The sequence below is a fragment of the Anomaloglossus baeobatrachus genome, chromosome 1 (assembly GCF_048569485.1).
Source record: "Anomaloglossus baeobatrachus isolate aAnoBae1 chromosome 1, aAnoBae1.hap1, whole genome shotgun sequence".
Lineage (NCBI taxonomy): Eukaryota > Metazoa > Chordata > Amphibia > Anura > Aromobatidae > Anomaloglossus > Anomaloglossus baeobatrachus.
In genome coordinates, this window is record NC_134353.1 from 656,938,471 (window position 1) to 656,956,742 (window position 18,272).

Consider the following 18,272-nt stretch of genomic DNA (forward strand, 5'->3'; position numbering starts at 1 on the left):
AAAAACCAGAATAGAATTGACATTGAATTGATTCTGTTATTTCTATTGATAGAGGGATAGCTAGCTTGGCCAGCTGTTTTTTTTTTGTTTTGTTTTTATTTTTTGGTAAAAAAAAGTGGGGTCCCCCCATTTTTCATATCCAGCACAAGAACAGCTGCAGACTACAACTCTCAGCTGTCTGCTGTACCATGGCTGGTTATGAAAAATTGAGGAGATCCCACTTTTGTTTTTATTTTTTAAATGACGTGGGGTCCCCTCCCTTTTTATCTAAAACTAGCTAAGGTGTAGCAGACAACTGGGGGCTGATATTATTAGGGTGGGAAGGGCCATAGTTATTTGGCCCTTTTCAGCCTAACAATAGCAGCCGACACCTGCCCCAGAAGTGGCACATCCATCAGATGCGCTAATTGTGGCTGGACTCTGGCTAGTCCCGTTGCCCTGGTGTCTTTCAGGGTTCCGGATGTGATCCTCCGGTGGCATGGCGTCCCTTGCCCCGATGGCTGTGGGATGCTGTTTCCCTCGCATCTGTGGTGGAGCATGTTCCTCTGTCCTCCTCGGTGCCGGATCGTTCTCCTGGGTGGTGGCCTCCTCTTTGATGGTCGTGGCGGATGTCTCGTCGACGGTATTTGTAAGGCTGCGACCTGGTCTTCTCCTTCCACCTTTTCCGGGCTCTGCCGGCTGGCCCTTTGTTCTTCCGCTGTCCTTTCGTTTGGACGCTTGGCCCTTCACACGGTTATCCCGCCCTCAGTGTGTATTCTCTCTAAGTCTCTCGTGGGTGCTGTCGTGACGAAAGGAAAAGACTAAATTACTTACCGGTAATGGGATTTTCCTGAGTCCACGACAGCACCCTTTACACCCCTGCCCTTCCTTTGTTTGTTTTTCACGCTTCGGTGTCCTGGGATTTGTCTGTTGTGTTTGCTAATGCATTGGCGGTTCCTCTCCTGTTCTCTGCAACCAACTGATGAGGGAGGGGGACCGCCCCTATTTATCTGTAGGTTTCCTGTCCTGAAGGGGGCGGATCTCTCTCTCGTGGGTGCTGTCGTGGACTCAGGAAAATCCCATTACCGGTAAGTAATTTAGTCTTTTATTTAGCTCCTTGGCATGTTATGCCCTATTGCTTATCCTACCAATTTTTTTTAATCTAAGCTCTTGGGAGCTGTTAGGAGTACCTTATGATGCTTTGCTACATGGTGTCTGAACCACTACACCTTAGGGGAACTGAATGTATTAAACTTCTTGGCATGTTATGCCCTGTTGCAAATCCTACCAATTTTTTTTTTAAAAAGCTGTTGGGAGTACCTACTGATGCAGTGCTCCATGGTGTCTGAACCATTATCCCCTGGGGAAACTGAATGTATTAAACTCCTTGGTATGTTATGCCCTGTTGCTTATCCTACCATTTTTCTAAATAAGCTGTTGGGAGCTGTTGGGAGTACCTTGTGATGCTTTGCTACATGGTGTCTGAACCACTACACTCTAGGGGAACTGAATGTATTAAACATCTTGGCATTTTATACCCTGTTGAAAATCCTACCAATTTAAAAAAAAAAAAAGCTGTTGGGAGTAACTACTGATGCAGTGCTCCATGGTGTCTGAACAATTATCCCCTGGGGAAACTGAGTGTATTAAACTCCTTGGCATCTTATGCTTTGTTGCAAATCCTATCTTTTTTTTTTTTTTTTAAAAAAAAGCTGTTGGGAGTACCTTCTGATGTTGTGCTACATGGTGTTTGAACCATTCCCCCCTGGGAAAACTGATTTTTTTTTTTTTCAAATCCTCGGTGTTAGCTAGAGGAATACAGCCTGAGTTCCAGAGTGAAACAACTGCCACTTCCACAGTGCTGCATTCCAGCGTGGCGTTCATTTGTCCATAAAACATACATTTGTGAATCATTTGAATAGAATTTGAATAGAGGGCCACTGGAGCCGTTGGTGTTGGTGGAGGAGGAGGAGGGCAAGTCTAACACCCAAATGGCCACATTAGCAATAGCACTGTAAAGTGTTATGGAGTACGTATTACAACTTTCACACTAATGATATAGGGGACGCAGAAAACTACAAATGACTGCCATCACTCCTCAATGTATGTTACAGGGCCCACCTGAGAGCCCTAAGAAGTTTGAGATTTGAGGACAGCCAGTGGCTCTTTCTACATTTGAAAGAGGGTCACTGGAGCCGGTGGTGCTGGAGGAGGAGTAGGAGGAGGGCAAGGTCAACTACCCAATGGGAACATTGTAGCTGACCTTTTAAAGTGCTGTCAAATATGTCCCAAAAAGGAGGTGTAGGACAGACACCAATATAATGTATGTTACAGCCCTTTCTAATCGAAAAAGAAGGAAAAATGTAAAAAACGAAAACCGTGAACATATGCTAAAGTGGTTTTTTTTGGGAGGTTGGGGCTTGATTTGACGTTTTATTACAGTTATTAGGCACTAGAAACTGTTTCTTAGCAATTTCACCTCTTTTACTTTGGTTTGAGAGCTGTTCTAGCGACTTCGTAAACGGCGCGTGCTGCTCTGACCACGTTATTCAAAGACACCAGAAATGCAGTCCGGCTCCTTCTACAGGCTGTGCCCATACTGCTTCAGCCTTTTCCTCAGTCACCACAGGTCACCGACAGGTCTGACGTAAAATTATTCTGGTTTCCCATAGACTTACATTGGGGGTCGAATATTTGCGAATACTCGAATAGCGGTGAGGTATTCGTCGGATATCCATCGAAGTGAATAATAGGGTATTCGATCATCCCTAATGAGGATATCTTGGGGAATTGGGGTACTGTAGAGAAACATGATCATGGTAAGCGTGAGCAGAAAATGGACGTTATAATGCTGACTGGAGTGGGGTGAAAAGCTGCCACAAGACACAAAGATGACACTTGAAAATGGAAATAAGCAAATCAACTAAAGGTAGAAAGCTAAAGATTTTTCCAAAGCTAAGTTAAGGCTATGTGCGCACGCTGCAGTTTTGTTTCTTCAGTAAAAAAAACCCCACCCACTGGCTGAAAAACACATAAAAAAACCACATGCATTTTGGTGCATTTTCGGTCCAATGATAGGTACATTTTTCCCATGCGTTTTTCACTACAGATTTAATTAAAAGAAAAAGGTTTTGGTACCGTGTTAGTTATTGCAGCAGTCAGAAGTCCTAAAATTGATACAATGTATACAAATAACTAAGTGTTATATATAATATAAAGAAATGAGGAGACAGATCATTCATTTTTTTAACTCTTTATTAAATACAGTCTCTACCTATACCTAAAGCCATTGATCCAGAAGAAGGCAAAAAACCTGGACACGTTCAGCCAATTTGTGCCACAGGGAAAAAATTCCTTCTTGACCCCGAGAAAAGGCGATCAGTTCAAGAACCCTGGACCAAGGCTATACTACAACTAACTGACATATAGGACGGTTATATCATATCAGATCCCTTATGTGGCATTCATAAACTCTTAACAGAAGAAATGGAATTAGGCCTTTGGCAGTTTAAGACGCGTTTAGGCCTGTTGGTTGAAGACCAGAAATAGCATTCCCTATTGCCCCAGACTAGGACAGATTTTATATGTCACACCACCACAAGGACCACTCCTGTGTAATTCCTGAAGAATGAAATCATCCTAAGTGATGTAGTGAGTGACTACACACCCCCCTGTGGCTTTAGGGCACTGACTCTTCAATCTGCTGGGGTGCAGCTGTGGGACCCTATTTTCAGAGATGATGTCCTCCACCCAACCCTCAAAAAGTTGAAAGGGTCTTCAGGAGAGATGGGTAGTCGAGCTGGGCCATCAGACGGTCGCCTCTGTAGCTGTAGTGTCATTTTTCCTATAGTGCCAATGTGAAATTAAACAAAAAAGTGCCCGTTTGTTATGATGTCCAAGATGGAGACCAGGATGTGACATAATAACAAAATAGGGAACATGATATCAGACATTTCTATAATACATTAATTCATTATCTATCTAATAGGATGACAACAGCTCTCCAGACCTGCACCCCACCAAATGTTAAGAGAAAATAGACACCATCAACTTGTATGTAAACCAAACTAAGTCCAGCTTTTTTTTTTTTTTTTTTTTTTTGGTTTTTTTTTTTCCCCCTTGGTTTCTCTAAGTCCAGGTTCTATAGATGCAATGCCCAGATACCAAGATTCAACATACTGCAAAACAAGCAGATGGATAGGGATTATGTATACAGGTGGTGTCATCTCACATGCCAACTTTCCGTACAGTAATACAAAGAAATGGCTGTAGCAGAATGCCATAAAACAGAGTCCAGATTTTGTTCTGTATAATCAGTGTATGATGACACATAAGGCACCAAATATAATATACCGATAGTCCTATAATCTAAGGGTGGCTTTACATGCTACGATATCAGTACCGATATTGCTAGCATGCGACCCGCCCCCATTGTTTGTGCGAAACGGGCATATCGCTGCCCGTCGCGCACAAAATCGCGCACCCGCGTCACACGTACTTACCTGCATAGCGACGTTGCTGTGACCGGCATACCGCCTCCTTTCTAAGGGGGCGGTCCATTCGGTGTCACAGCGACGTCACTAAGCAGCCGCCCAATGAAAGCGGAGGGGCGAAGATGAGCGGGACGAACATCCCGCCCATCTCCTTCCTTCTGCATTGTGGCCGGCGGCAGGTAAGGAGATGTTCCTTGTTCCTACGGGGTCACACACAGCGATGTGCACTGCCGCAGGAACGAGGAACAACAACAGCAAAGCGATAGTATCGATAATTGGGAGCGGACCCCCATGTCAACAAGGAGCGATTTTGGACATTTTTGCAACGATCCAAAATCGCTCCTTGGAGTCACACACAACGAGATCGCTACAGCGGCCGGATGTGCGTCACAAAATCCGTGACCCCAACGAGATCGCTGTAGCAAAATCGTAGCGTGTAAAGCCCACTTAACACTAATCAATATCATGGCCCTTTCTAAATTCTTCAGTCTTGCTTTCTGGATCCAGATATACTTCCTAGAAAGAAAAAAAAAATAAGTGTCAGGGAATGGACTAGAAATCTGAAGAATAATGTAAAAATGGAAGATGGACTTCAATTGGTTTTGTTTATATGTGATCTGAGGTCCTTAAATTAGATTGTGACTAGATGCCCCATATGTGCACATATGTGAGAACAAATAATGTACAACAATCCCCCACCTACCAATTTTTCAGATTATAATGACATATTACAATTCATACGTTACCACATTTTTAAGTTTTGGAATAGGTGTTTAAAAATGGTGTAATAAATGACATAAAGCTTTGAAAAATATCGCTTAACAATTACGACAATTACAACAATGAAATGTAATAATGACATTACAACAATGAAATGTTGCAATTTGAAAACAAAATAAATAAAATGAAGCAAATGCTCCTATATATAGTATGTTCCTGTATGAATACAAAACCCCCTTCCATATAATGTAGTAATGAGAATTTTTTCTCCCATAAAATCTGAAATTAAGTAACAGAATCACCAACAATGTGCGCCAACCACAGTTACCACTTGTAGTCACTGACTGAAGTCCCCACTATGGTGTCTCCCTCCCAGGCGCCATTTTTGTGCTTACATCTCCATGTGGTGTCTCCCTCCCAGACACCATCTTTGTGCTTACATCTCCATGTGGTGTCTCCCTCCCAGGCGCCATCTTTGTGCCTACATTTCCATGTGGTGTCTCCCTCCCAGGCGCCATCTTTGTGCCTACATTTCCATGTGGTGTCTCCCTCCCAGGCGCCATCTTTGTGCTTACATCTCCATGCGGTGTCTCCCTCTCAGGCGCCATCTTTGTGCTTACATCTCCATGTAGATTCTCCATTTTTGCGGCATGGAACTCTGTGTCCAACATCCCGCCTTGTGACCTCACATGGAACCTTCATCCCCCAAGTCTACAGATTGTAACAGCAAAGACTGGTACAATATAGTACTTTACAGCCACAATCAGGAGAGTTGGAGAATAAGGCTATGTTCACACAGGTTGCTTTTGGTGTGGGGTTTTTTTCTGCATTTTTTTTATTGGTTTTATGCAAATACATGCTAATAAAAAACTGCTTTTTACCATATTAGCAAAACCTATGAGATTCCAGAAATCTCATGCACACAAAGACACCAACTTTTTTTTTCTTACTGAACTGGCAAAATGCTGCATTTTGTAAAGATTTCTATTCTTTTAGCATTTGTTTTTGCTGTTTTTTTCACTATTGAAAGCCATGAGAGTGAAAGAAACGCAGCAGTGCATTTTTTTGGTTTATATGTAATGTAAACAAATGACGCACCAAAAACCCAGTAAAAACTGTGGCAAAAACTCTGCACAAAAACACAGCTTTTTTTACTACCAAGAGATCAGATTTTGCTGCTAAAAAGTAGCAGCAAAAATGCCCAGTGTGAACAGAGCCTGAGCGTACATGTTGGCACAAGCGTAACTGATTGAAAACCCAGTAAAGTTCCTCATTTACCTGTGTCCTTGATCCGGGATCCTCTTCCCTTCTTCACCGTCATCAATCCTGGATCCACCGCCCTCTTTGTCTTCTCCTCTTGCTCTGAACATCTGAGTCCACCAAGTTCTATAGATTCACAGTCATTGTGACATCATGCTGGGACGTAACAATGGCCGCCTGTATCAGATGATGTCACATGTGACCTCTCCTGTTATTAACATTGATAAGTAGTAATTATATGGGAGAACATATTGGTTAGGCTCAAGGTTGTGAGGACAAGGTGATGAAGACTTCACAAAAAGGAAAATATGAGAAATATAAGCCACTTATAATAATGGATTTCTGCGCCATATTACGAGCACCTGAAATTTTATGCCTGAAGACAGCAGTTTCCTTCTTATACAACAGTGCAAAATTATAGAAATGGAGATCTTGTTTATTATTAATAAAAATGTAGCTGTTGCCAATAGCAACCTGCCCAATTTCACCTTATGCTATTTTTTGTGCTAATATTTCTGGTTGTTAATTTTTTTTTTCAGCAATAACACTGAAGCAATATGTTTGAGTTAAACAATGCATTTTCCTGCCATTTTCATACTTTTTGGGGGGTCCTGACAGTTTTTTCCTAAACTCATATTTTAGTTTTAGCTTTTTTTGTGCATATTAAAGTTTTCCAATTACATCTTTTTTAAACAGCGGCTGCTAATGGTATAAAATCATGCAATAAGTAAGAGTGGCCTTACCTATCCTCCTGTGCCAATGCTGCCCGAACCCCTGGCAATGTTTCCACACTTTCTGCTGCGTCCACATAGACATGTGTAGACATGTGGCTCCCGCCATCAGACAGTGACTGTAGCCGTGAAGTCATGTAGTGTAGCCATGTGCTCATGGTTATGGAAGACATTCTCATAATACTGGTAGTGGTTTTCACCATGGTGGCATGGGCACTGGTTGTTCCTTGGTTAATTGCTCATTTAGACAAGCTGATCCAGGCTGTTATCCTGGCCTGTTTTCCTATTTCTTATACATAGCAGCGGACTCTGTTCTCCCTTTATTTGTACTAGTGCTAGGTACTGGAGTCAGACTGATAACTCTACAGGATACAGAGGCATACATAGAAATCATGGGGCCCCATTGCAGAATTTCTAAATGCCCCCCCAATAAATAAAAAATAATTTTCAGCTGTGTCACAAAAGAGCATATTTCACAACTTTACAGCTCTTACAAAGTATTTTTTTCTCCTATTGAAGCCCCTAGCTTCCCCTTTCATTGCAACCATAAAATATGATGGCAACAAAAGTGTCCCACAAACACTGTACGATTCCCCCAATAAATTCTTCCATAACACCCTCTACACGCCACGGTATGATGACCCTACTGTACTCCCCTTCAACTACCCTAGCAATGAATAGTGACCCCAACACAGTAAAATTCCGAATTGTAACCCCCTCACAGCCCTTCATGCAGTATAATCATTCTACATATAGTATAATGGCCCGCACACAGCCCTCCGCACAGTATGACAGACCTCACACAAACCTTCACACTGTATAATTGCTTACACACAGTATAATGGCCCTCATATAACTCTAGATAAAGTATAAAGGCATCCACATAGCTCTCCAAATATAATAATGGCCCCACAAAGTACTCCATAGAGTAATGGGCCCCACCAAGCCTTCCACATAGTAATGGGCCTCCCGTAGTCCTCCATGTGGTAATGGGCCTCATATAGGTTGCTTGTGCACCTTTTTGTACCACACTTTTTCCTTTCACTCAACTTTCTATTAATATGCTTGGATACAGCACTCTGTGAACAGCCGGCTTCTTTAGTGATGACCTTTTGTGGCTTACCCTCCTTGTGGAGTGTGTCAATGACTGCCTTCTGGACATCTGTCAAGTCAGCAGTCTTCCCCATGATTGTGTAGCTTATTGGACCTGACTAAGGGACCATTTTAAATGCTTAGAAAGCCTTTGCAGGTGTTTTGTGGTAATTATTCTAATTTTCTGAGATAACTTTTGGGTTTTCATTGGCTGTAAGCCATAATCATCAACATTAACAGAAATAAACACTTGAAATAGATCACACTGTTGGTAATGACTCTATATAATATATGCATTTCCCTTTTTGTATTGAGTTACTGAAATAAATTAACTTTTTGATGATATTCTAATTTATTGAGATGTACCTGTAGTAATGGGCCTCACATAGTCCTCCATATAGTAATGGGCCTTACATAGTCCTCCATATAGCATAATGCTCCCACATAGATCTCCATACAGAATTGGGCTCCACATCGCTCTTCATACAGAATGGGCCCCACATAGTCTTCCATATCATCTAATGCACCCCATAGTCCTCCATGTACTAAAATACACTCTCCATATTCCTCCATATAGCGTTATGCAGCCCCACATAGTGTTATGCAGCCCCCACATGGCGTTATGCTGCCCCCACATAGTGTTATGCTGCCTTCACATAGCGTTATGCTGCCCCCACATAGCTTTATGCTGCCCCCACATAGTGTTATGCACCCCCACGTAGCGTTATACACCCCCACATTGTGTTATCCACCCTCACTTAGCGTTATGCACCCCCACATAACGCTATACACGCTCACATAGCATTATTCACCCCCACATAACATTATGCACCCCCCCACATAGCATGATGCACCCCCCACATAGCATTATACGCCCACATAGCATTATACACTCCACATAGCATTACACACCCTCACATATCATTATGCACTCCCACCATATACTGAATACATACTCTCCTCAGTCACCGGCTGCTGCTCTTCATTTGCCCGCTGTCTGTGCTCTGCACATCTCAACACACTGGTGATTGGCGCACAGTAGTGATGTCAGAGCTGTGCTGAGCTGTCAGAGAGCAGACTCAGTGGGATAATCATGAGAGGGAGCGCTGCGCTCCTTCTAATCATTGCTTTCAACTGTATCCTCATCTGCAATGTGATACATTTGAAAGTGCGATCCTTGGCTATGGGCCTGGTGCTGACGCTGGCACCGTGGGCAGCCACCGAAGCCACCGCCAGGCCGCCCAGCTCATGGACCCTATAGCAGTGGCATAGCCTGCCTCTATTGGTGGAATGCCACTGTCAGGAGAATTGTCACCTGCAGAGGTGCTATGTCTGGGCAGCTAAATTCCAGATGAAAAGGGGAGTGAACACAGCCTGGTTGTAGGGTGGAGTGCCCAATCAGAAAGAGATGCACTATAAATATATAAAAAGAGTGACCCACATATTCAACAGGTGTGAACAAGTGCTAGCTGAAAACACATTATAACTACAAAACAAAAAAGTATCACAACTACAAAATTTTAATTTTGTTTCTCTCACTGAGAGCAATCAGTCATTTTTCACTACAGAAACACAGGTCGCAAATGCAGAAAGGCTGTGGCTATGTGCACACACTGCATCTTTGTAGTGACCAGAAAGATGCACGTTTTTGGCCTAAAAAAACACATCCAAAAATCGCATATGTTTTGCTGCGTTTTTGTTACTGCATTTTTTTAAAGGAGAAATAAAATAATTGATAGCTAGAATAGATATAAAAAATAGAATGGATAAAACATAGAATAGATAATAGAAAAAAACCAGAATAGAATTGACATTGAATTGATTCTGTTATTTCTATTGATAGAGGGATAGCTAGCTTGGCCAGCTGTTTTTTTTTTTGTTTTGTTTTTATTTTTTGGTAAAAAAAAGTGGGGTCCCCCCATTTTTCATATCCAGCACAAGAACAGCTGCAGACTACAACTCTCAGCTGTCTGCTGTACCATGGCTGGTTATGAAAAATTGAGGAGATCCCACTTTTGTTTTTATTTTTTAAATGACGTGGGGTCCCCTCCCTTTTTATCTAAAACTAGCTAAGGTGTAGCAGACAACTGGGGGCTGATATTATTAGGGTGGGAAGGGCCATAGTTATTTGGCCCTTTTCAGCCTAACAATAGCAGCCGACACCTGCCCCAGAAGTGGCACATCCATCAGATGCGCTAATTGTGGCTGGACTCTGGCTAGTCCCGTTGCCCTGGTGCCCTGGTGTCTTTCAGGGTTCCGGATGTGATCCTCCGGTGGCATGGCATCCCTTGCCCCGATGGCTGTGGGATGCTGTTTCCCTCGCATCTGTGGTGGAGCATGTTCCTCTGTCCTCCTCGGTGCCGGATCGTTCTCCTGGGTGGTGGCCTCCTCTTTGATGGTCGTGGCGGATGTCTCGTCGACGGTATTTGTAAGGCTGCGACCTGGTCTTCTCCTTCCACCTTTTCCGGGCTCTGCCGGCTGGCCCTTTGTTCTTCCGCTGTCCTTTCATTTGGACGCTTGGCCCTTCACACGGTTATCCCGCCCTCAGTGTGTATTCTCTCTAAGTCTCTCGTGGGTGCTGTCGTGACGAAAGGAAAAGACTAAATTACTTACCGGTAATGGGATTTTCCTGAGTCCACGACAGCACCCTTTACACCCCTGCCCTTCCTTTGTTTGTTTTTCACGCTTCGGTGTCCTGGGATTTGTCTGTTGTGTTTGCTAATGCATTGGCGGTTCCTCTCCTGTTCTCTGCAACCAACTGATGAGGGAGGGGGACCGCCCCTATTTATCTGTAGGTTTCCTGTCCTGAAGGGGGCGGATCTCTCTCTCGTGGGTGCTGTCGTGGACTCAGGAAAATCCCATTACCGGTAAGTAATTTAGTCTTTTTTTTTTAGCTCCTTGGCATGTTATGCCCTATTGCTTATCCTACCAATTTTTTTTAATCTAAGCTCTTGGGAGCTGTTAGGAGTACCTTATGATGCTTTGCTACATGGTGTCTGAACCACTACACCTTAGGGGAACTGAATGTATTAAACTTCTTGGCATGTTATGCCCTGTTGCAAATCCTACCAATTTTTTTTTTTTAAAAAGCTGTTGGGAGTACCTACTGATGCAGTGCTCCATGGTGTCTGAACCATTATCCCCTGGGGAAACTGAATGTATTAAACTCCTTGGCATGTTATGCCCTGTTGCAAATCCTACCAATTTTTTTAAAAAAACTGATGGGAGCTGTTGGGAGTACCTTGTGATGCTTTGCTACATGGTGTCTGAACCACTACACTCTAGGGCAGTGATGGCGAACCTGTGGCACTCCAGCTGTTGCAAAACTACAATTCCCATCATGTCTTCACAGCCAAAGCTTTTGCTTTGAATGGCCAGGCATGATGGGAATTGTAGTTTTGCAACAGCTGGAGTGCCACAGGTTCGCCATCACTGCTCTAGGGGAACTGAATGTATTAAACATCTTGGCATTTTATACCCTGTTGAAAATCCTACCAATTTAAAAAAAAAAAGCTGTTGGGAGTAACTACTGATGCAGTGCTCCATGGTGTCTGAGCAATTATCCCCTGGGGAAACTGAGTGTATTAAACTCCTTGGCATCTTATGCTTTTTTGCAAATCCTATCTTTTTTTTTTTTAAAAAAAAGCTGTTGGGAGTACCTTCTGATGTTGTGCTACATGGTGTTTGAACCATTCCCCCCTGGGAAAACTGATTTTTTTTTTAAATCCTCGGTGTTAGCTAGAGGAATACAGCCTGAGTTCCAGAGTGAAACAACTGCCACTTCCACAGTGCTGCATTCCAGCGTGGCGTTCATTTGTCCATAAAACATACATTTGTGAATCATTTGAATAGAATTTGAATAGAGGGCCACTGGAGCCGTTGGTGTTGGTGGAGGAGGAGGAGGGCAAGTCCAACACCCAAATGGCCACATTAGCAATAGCACTGTAAAGTGTTATGGAGTACGTATTACAACTTTCACACTAATGATATAGGGGACGCAGAAAACTACAAATGACTGCCATCACTCCTCAATGTATGTTACAGGGCCCACCTGAGAGCCCTAAGAAGTTTGAGATTTGAGGACAGCCAGTGGCTCTTTCTACATTTGAAAGAGGGTCACTGGAGCCGGTGGTGCTGGAGGAGGAGTAGGAGGAGGGCAAGGTCAACTACCCAATGGGAACATTGTAGCTGACCTTTTAAAGTGCTGTCAAATATGTCCCAAAAAGGAGGTGTAGGACAGACACCAATATAATGTATGTTACAGCCCTTTCTAATCAAAAAAGAAGGAAAAATGTAAAAAACGAAAAGCGTGAACATATGCTAAAGTGGTTTTTTTGGGGAGTTTGGGGCTTGATTTGACGTTTTATTACAGTTATTAGGCACTAGAAACTGTTTCTTAGCAATTTCACCTCTTTTACTTTGGTTTGAGAGCTGTTCTAGCGACTTCGTAAACGCCGCGTGCTGCTCTGACCACGTTATTCAAAGACACCAGAAATGCAGTCAGGCAGGCACCTTCTACAGGCTATGCCCATACTGCTTCAGCCTTTTCCTCAGTCACCACAGGTCACCGACAGGTCTGACGTAAAATTATTCTGGTTTCCCATAGACTTACATTGGGGGTCGAATATTTGCGAATACTCGAATAGCGGTGAGGTATTCGTCGGATATCCATCGAAGTGAATAATAGGGTATTCGATCATCCCTAATGAGGATATCTTGGGGAATTGGGGTACTGTAGAGAAACATGATCATGGTAAGCGTGAGCAGAAAATGGACGTTATAATGATGACTGGAGTGGGGTGAAAAGCTGCCACAAGACACAAAGATGACACTTGAAAATGGAAATAAGCAAATCAACTAAAGGTAGAAAGCTAAAGATTTTTCCAAAGCTAAGTTAAGGCTATGTGCGCACGCTGCAGTTTTGTTTCTTCAGTAAAAAAAACCCCACCCACTGGCTGAAAAACACATAAAAAAACCACATGCATTTTGGTGCATTTTCGGTCCAATGATAGGTACATTTTTCCCATGCGTTTTTCACTACAGATTTAATTAAAAGAAAAAGGTTTTGGTACCGTGTTAGTTATTGCAGCAGTCAGAAGTCCTAAAATTGATACAATGTATACAAATAACTAAGTGTTATATATAATATAAAGAAATGAGGAGACAGATCATTCATTTTTTTAACTCTTTATTAAATACAGTCTCTACCTATACCTAAAGCCATTGATCCAGAAGAAGGCAAAAAACCTGGACACGTTCAGCCAATTTGTGCCACAGGGAAAAAATTCCTTCTTGACCCCGAGAAAAGGCGATCAGTTCAAGAACCCTGGACCAAGGCTATACTACAACTAACTGACATATAGGACGGTTATATCATATCAGATCCCTTATGTGGCATTCATAAACTCTTAACAGAAGAAATGGAATTAGGCCTTTGGCAGTTTAAGACGCGTTTAGGCCTGTTGGTTGAAGACCAGAAATAGCATTCCCTATTGCCCCAGACTAGGACAGATTTTATATGTCACACCACCACAAGGACCACTCCTGTGTAATTCCTGAAGAATGAAATCATCCTAAGTGATGTAGTGAGTGACTACACACCCCCCTGTGGCTTTAGGGCACTGACTCTTCAATCTGCTGGGGTGCAGCTGTGGGACCCTATTTTCAGAGATGATGTCCTCCACCCAACCCTCAAAAAGCTGAAAGGGTCTTCAGGAGAGATGGGTAGTCGAGCTGGGCCATCAGACGGTCGCCTCTGTAGCTGTAGTGTCATTTTTCCTATAGTGCCAATGTGAAATTAAACAAAAAAGTGCCCGTTTGTTATGATGTCCAAGATGGAGACCAGGATGTGACATAATAACAAAATAGGGAACATGATATCAGACATTTCTATAATACATTAATGCATTATCTATCTAATAGGATGACAACAGCTCTCCAGACCTGCATCCCACCAAATGTTAAGAGAAAATAGACACCATCAACTTGTATGTAAACCAAACTAAGTCCAGCTTTTTTTTTTTTTGGTTTTTTTTTTTCCCCCTTGGTTTCTCTAAGTCCAGGTTCTATAGATGCAATGCCCAGATACCAGGTGTCATCTCACATGCCAACTTTCCGTACAGTAATACAAAGAAATGGCTGTAGCAGAATGCCATAAAACAGAGTCCAGATATTGTTCTGTATAATCAGTGTATGATGACACATAAGGCACCAAATATAATATACCGATAGTCCTATAATCTAAGGGTGGCTTTACATGCTACGATATCAGTACCGATATTGCTAGCATGCGACCCGCCCCCGTTGTTTGTGCGAAACGGGCATATCGCTGCCCGTCGCGCACAAAATTGCGCACCCGCGTCACACGTACTTACCTGCATAGCGACGTTGCTGTGACCGGCGTACCGCCTCCTTTCTAAGGGGGCGGTCCATTCTGTGTCACAGCGACGTCACTAAGCAGCCGCCCAATGAAAGCGGAGGGGCGAAGATGAGCGGGACGAACATCCCGCCCATCTCCTTCCTTCTGCATTGTGGCCGGCGGCAGGTAAGGAGATGTTCCTTGTTCCTACGGGGTCACACACAGCGATGTGCACTGCCGCAGGAACGAGGAACAACAACAGCAAAGCGATAGTATCGATAATTGGGAGCGGACCCCCATGTCAACAAGGAGCGATTTTGGACATTTTTGCAACGATCCAAAATCGCTCCTTGGAGTCACACACAACGAGATCGCTACAGCGGCCGGATGTGCGTCACAAAATCCGTGACCCCAACGAGATCGCTGTAGCAAAATCGTAGCGTGTAAAGCCCACTTAACACTAATCAATATCATGGCCCTTTCTAAATTCTTCAGTCTTGCTTTCTGGATCCAGATATACTCCCTAGAAAGAAAAAAAAAATAAGTGTCAGGGAATGGACTAGAAATCTGAAGAATAATGTAAAAATGGAAGATGGACTTCAATTGGTTTTGTTTATATGTGATCTGAGGTCCTTAAATTAGATTGTGACTAGATGCCCCATATGTGCACATATGTGAGAACAAATAATGTACAACAATCCCCCACCTACCAATTTTTCAGATTATAATGACATATTACAATTCATACGTTACCACATTTTTAAGTTTTGGAATAGGTGTTTAAAAATGGTGTAATAAATGACATAAAGCTTTGAAAAATATCGCTTAACAATTACGACAATTACAACAATGAAATGTAATAATGACATTACAACAATGAAATGTTGCAATTTGAAAACAAAATAAATAAAATGAAGCAAATGCTCCTATATATAGTATGTTCCTGTATGAATACAAAACCCCCTTCCATATAAAGTAGTAATGAGAATTTTTTCTCCCATAAAATCTGAAATTAAGTAACAGAATCACCAACAATGTGCGCCAACCACAGTTACCAGTTGTAGTCACTGACTGAAGTCCCCACTATGGTGTCTCCCTCCCAGGCGCCATTTTTGTGCTTACATCTCCATGTGGTGTCTCCCTCCCAGACACCATCTTTGTGCTTACATCTCCATGTGGTGTCTCCCTCCCAGGCGCCATCTTTGTGCCTACATTTCCATGTGGTGTCTCCCTCCCAGGCGCCATCTTTGTGCCTACATTTCCATGTGGTGTCTCCCTCCCAGGCGCCATCTTTGTGCTTACATCTCCATGTGGTGTCTCCCTCCCAGGCGCCATCTTTGTGCCTACATTTCCATGTGGTGTCTCCCTCCCAGGCGCCATCTTTGTGCCTACATTTCCATGTGGTGTCTCCCTCCCAGGCGCCATCTTTGTGCCTACATTTCCATGTGGTGTCTCCCTCCCAGGCGTCATCTTTGTGCTTACATCTCCATGTGGTGTCTCCCTCCCAGGCGCCATCTTTGTGCCTACATTTCCATGTGGTGTCTCCCTCCCAGGCACCATCTTTGTGCCTACATTTCCATGTGGTGTCTCCCTCCCAGGCGCCATCTTTGTGCTTACATCTCCATGCGGTGTCTCCCTCTCAGGCGCCATCTTTGTGCTTACATCTCCATGTAGATTCTCCATTTTTGGGGCATGGAACTCTGTGTCCAACATCCCGCCTTGTGACCTCACATGGAACCTTCATCCCCCAGGTCTACAGATTGTAACAGCAAAGACTGGTACAATATAGTACTTTACAGCCACAATCAGGAGAGTTGGAGAATAAGGCTATGTTCACACAGGTTGCTTTTGGTGTGGGGGTTTTTTCTGCATTTTTTTTATTGGTTTTATGCAAATACATGCTAATAAAAAACTGCTTTTTACCATATTAGCAAAACCTAGGAGATTCCAGAAATCTCATGCACACAAAGACACCAACTTTTTTTTTCTTACTGAACTGGCAAAATGCTGCATTTTGTAAAGATTTCTATTCTTTTAGCATTTGGTTTTGCTGTTTTTTTCACTATTGAAAGCCATGAGAGTGAAAGAAACGCAGCAGTGCATTTTTTTGGTTTATATGTAATGTAAACAAATGACGCACCAAAAACCCAGTAAAAACTGTGGCAAAAACTCTGCACAAAAACACAGCTTTTTTTACTACCAAGAGATCACATTTTGCTGCTAAAAAGTAGCAGCAAAAATGCCCAGTGTGAACAGAGCCTGAGCGTACATGTTGGCACAAGCGTAACTGATTGAAAACCCAGTAAAGTTCCTCATTTACCTGTGTCCTTGATCCGGGATCCTCTTCCCTTCTTCACCGTCATCAATCCTGGATCCACCGCCCTCTTTGTCTTCTCCTCTTGCTCTGAACATCTGAGTCCACCAAGTTCTATAGATTCCCAGTCATTGTGACATCATGCTGGGACGTAACAATGGCCGCCTGTATCAGATGATGTCACATGTGACCTCTCCTGTTATTAACATTGATAAGTAGTAATTATATGGGAGAACATATTGGTTAGGCTCAAGGTTGTGAGGACAAGGTGATGAAGACTTCACAAAAAGGAAAATATGAGAAATATAAGCCACTTATAATAATGGATTTCTGCGCCATATTACGAGCACCTGAAATTTTATGCCTGAAGACAGCAGTTTCCTTCTTATACAACAGTGCAAAATTATAGAAATGGAGATCTTGTTTATTATTAATAAAAATGTAGCTGTTGCCAATAGCAACCTGCCCAATTTCACCTTATGCTATTTTTTGTGCTAATATTTCTGGTTGTTAATTTTTTTTTTCAGCAATAACACTGAAGCAATATGTTTGAGTTAAACAATGCATTTTCCTGCCATTTTCATACTTTTTGGGGGGTCCTGACAGTTTTTTCCTAAACTCATATTTTAGTTTTAGCTTTTTTTGTGCATATTAAAGTTTTCCAATTACATCTTTTTTAAACAGCGGCTGCTAATGGTATAAAATCATGCAATAAGTAAGAGTGGCCTTACCTATCCTCCTGTGCCAATGCTGCCCGAACCCCTGGCAATGTTTCCACACTTTCTGCTGCGTCCACATAGACATGTGTAGACATGTGGCTCCCGCCATCAGACAGTGACTGTAGCCGTGAAGTCATGTAGTGTAGCCATGTGCTCATGGTTATGGAAGACATTCTCATAATACTGGTAGTGGTTTTCACCATGGTGGCATGGGCACTGGTTGTTCCTTGGTTAATTGCTCATTTAGACAAGCTGATCCAGGCTGTTATCCTGGCCTGTTTTCCTATTTCTTATACATAGCAGCGGACTCTGTTCTCCCTTTATTTGTACTAGTGCTAGGTACTGGAGTCAGACTGATAACTCTACAGGATACAGAGGCATACATAGAAATCATGGGGCCCCATTGCAGGATTTCTAAATGCCCCCCCCAATAAATAAAAAATAATTTTCAGCTGTGTCACAAAAGAGCATATTTCACAACTTTACAGCTCTTACAAAGTATTTTTTTCTCCTATTGAAGCCCCTAGCTTCCCCTTTCATTGCAACCATAAAATATGATGGCAACAAAAGTGTCCCACAAACACTGTACGATTCCCCCAATAAATT

General features: G+C 42.8%; 2 long non-coding RNA genes across 2 annotated transcripts; both read right to left on the reverse strand.

Moving 5' to 3' along the window:
• Positions 1-3,216: 3,216 nt before the first annotated feature.
• On the reverse strand, positions 3,217-6,547 carry LOC142297285 (uncharacterized). Its single transcript, XR_012751744.1, has 2 exons — positions 6,471-6,547; positions 3,217-4,988 (listed from the first exon to the last, which is right to left on the reverse strand). It is a non-coding gene; the product is annotated as an uncharacterized LOC142297285 (long non-coding RNA).
• Positions 6,548-13,446: 6,899 nt separating this feature from the next.
• Positions 13,447-17,022, reverse strand: LOC142297290 (uncharacterized). Its single transcript, XR_012751745.1, has 2 exons — positions 16,954-17,022; positions 13,447-15,156 (listed from the first exon to the last, which is right to left on the reverse strand). It is a non-coding gene; the product is annotated as an uncharacterized LOC142297290 (long non-coding RNA).
• Between the last annotated feature and the right edge of the window lie 1,250 nt (positions 17,023-18,272).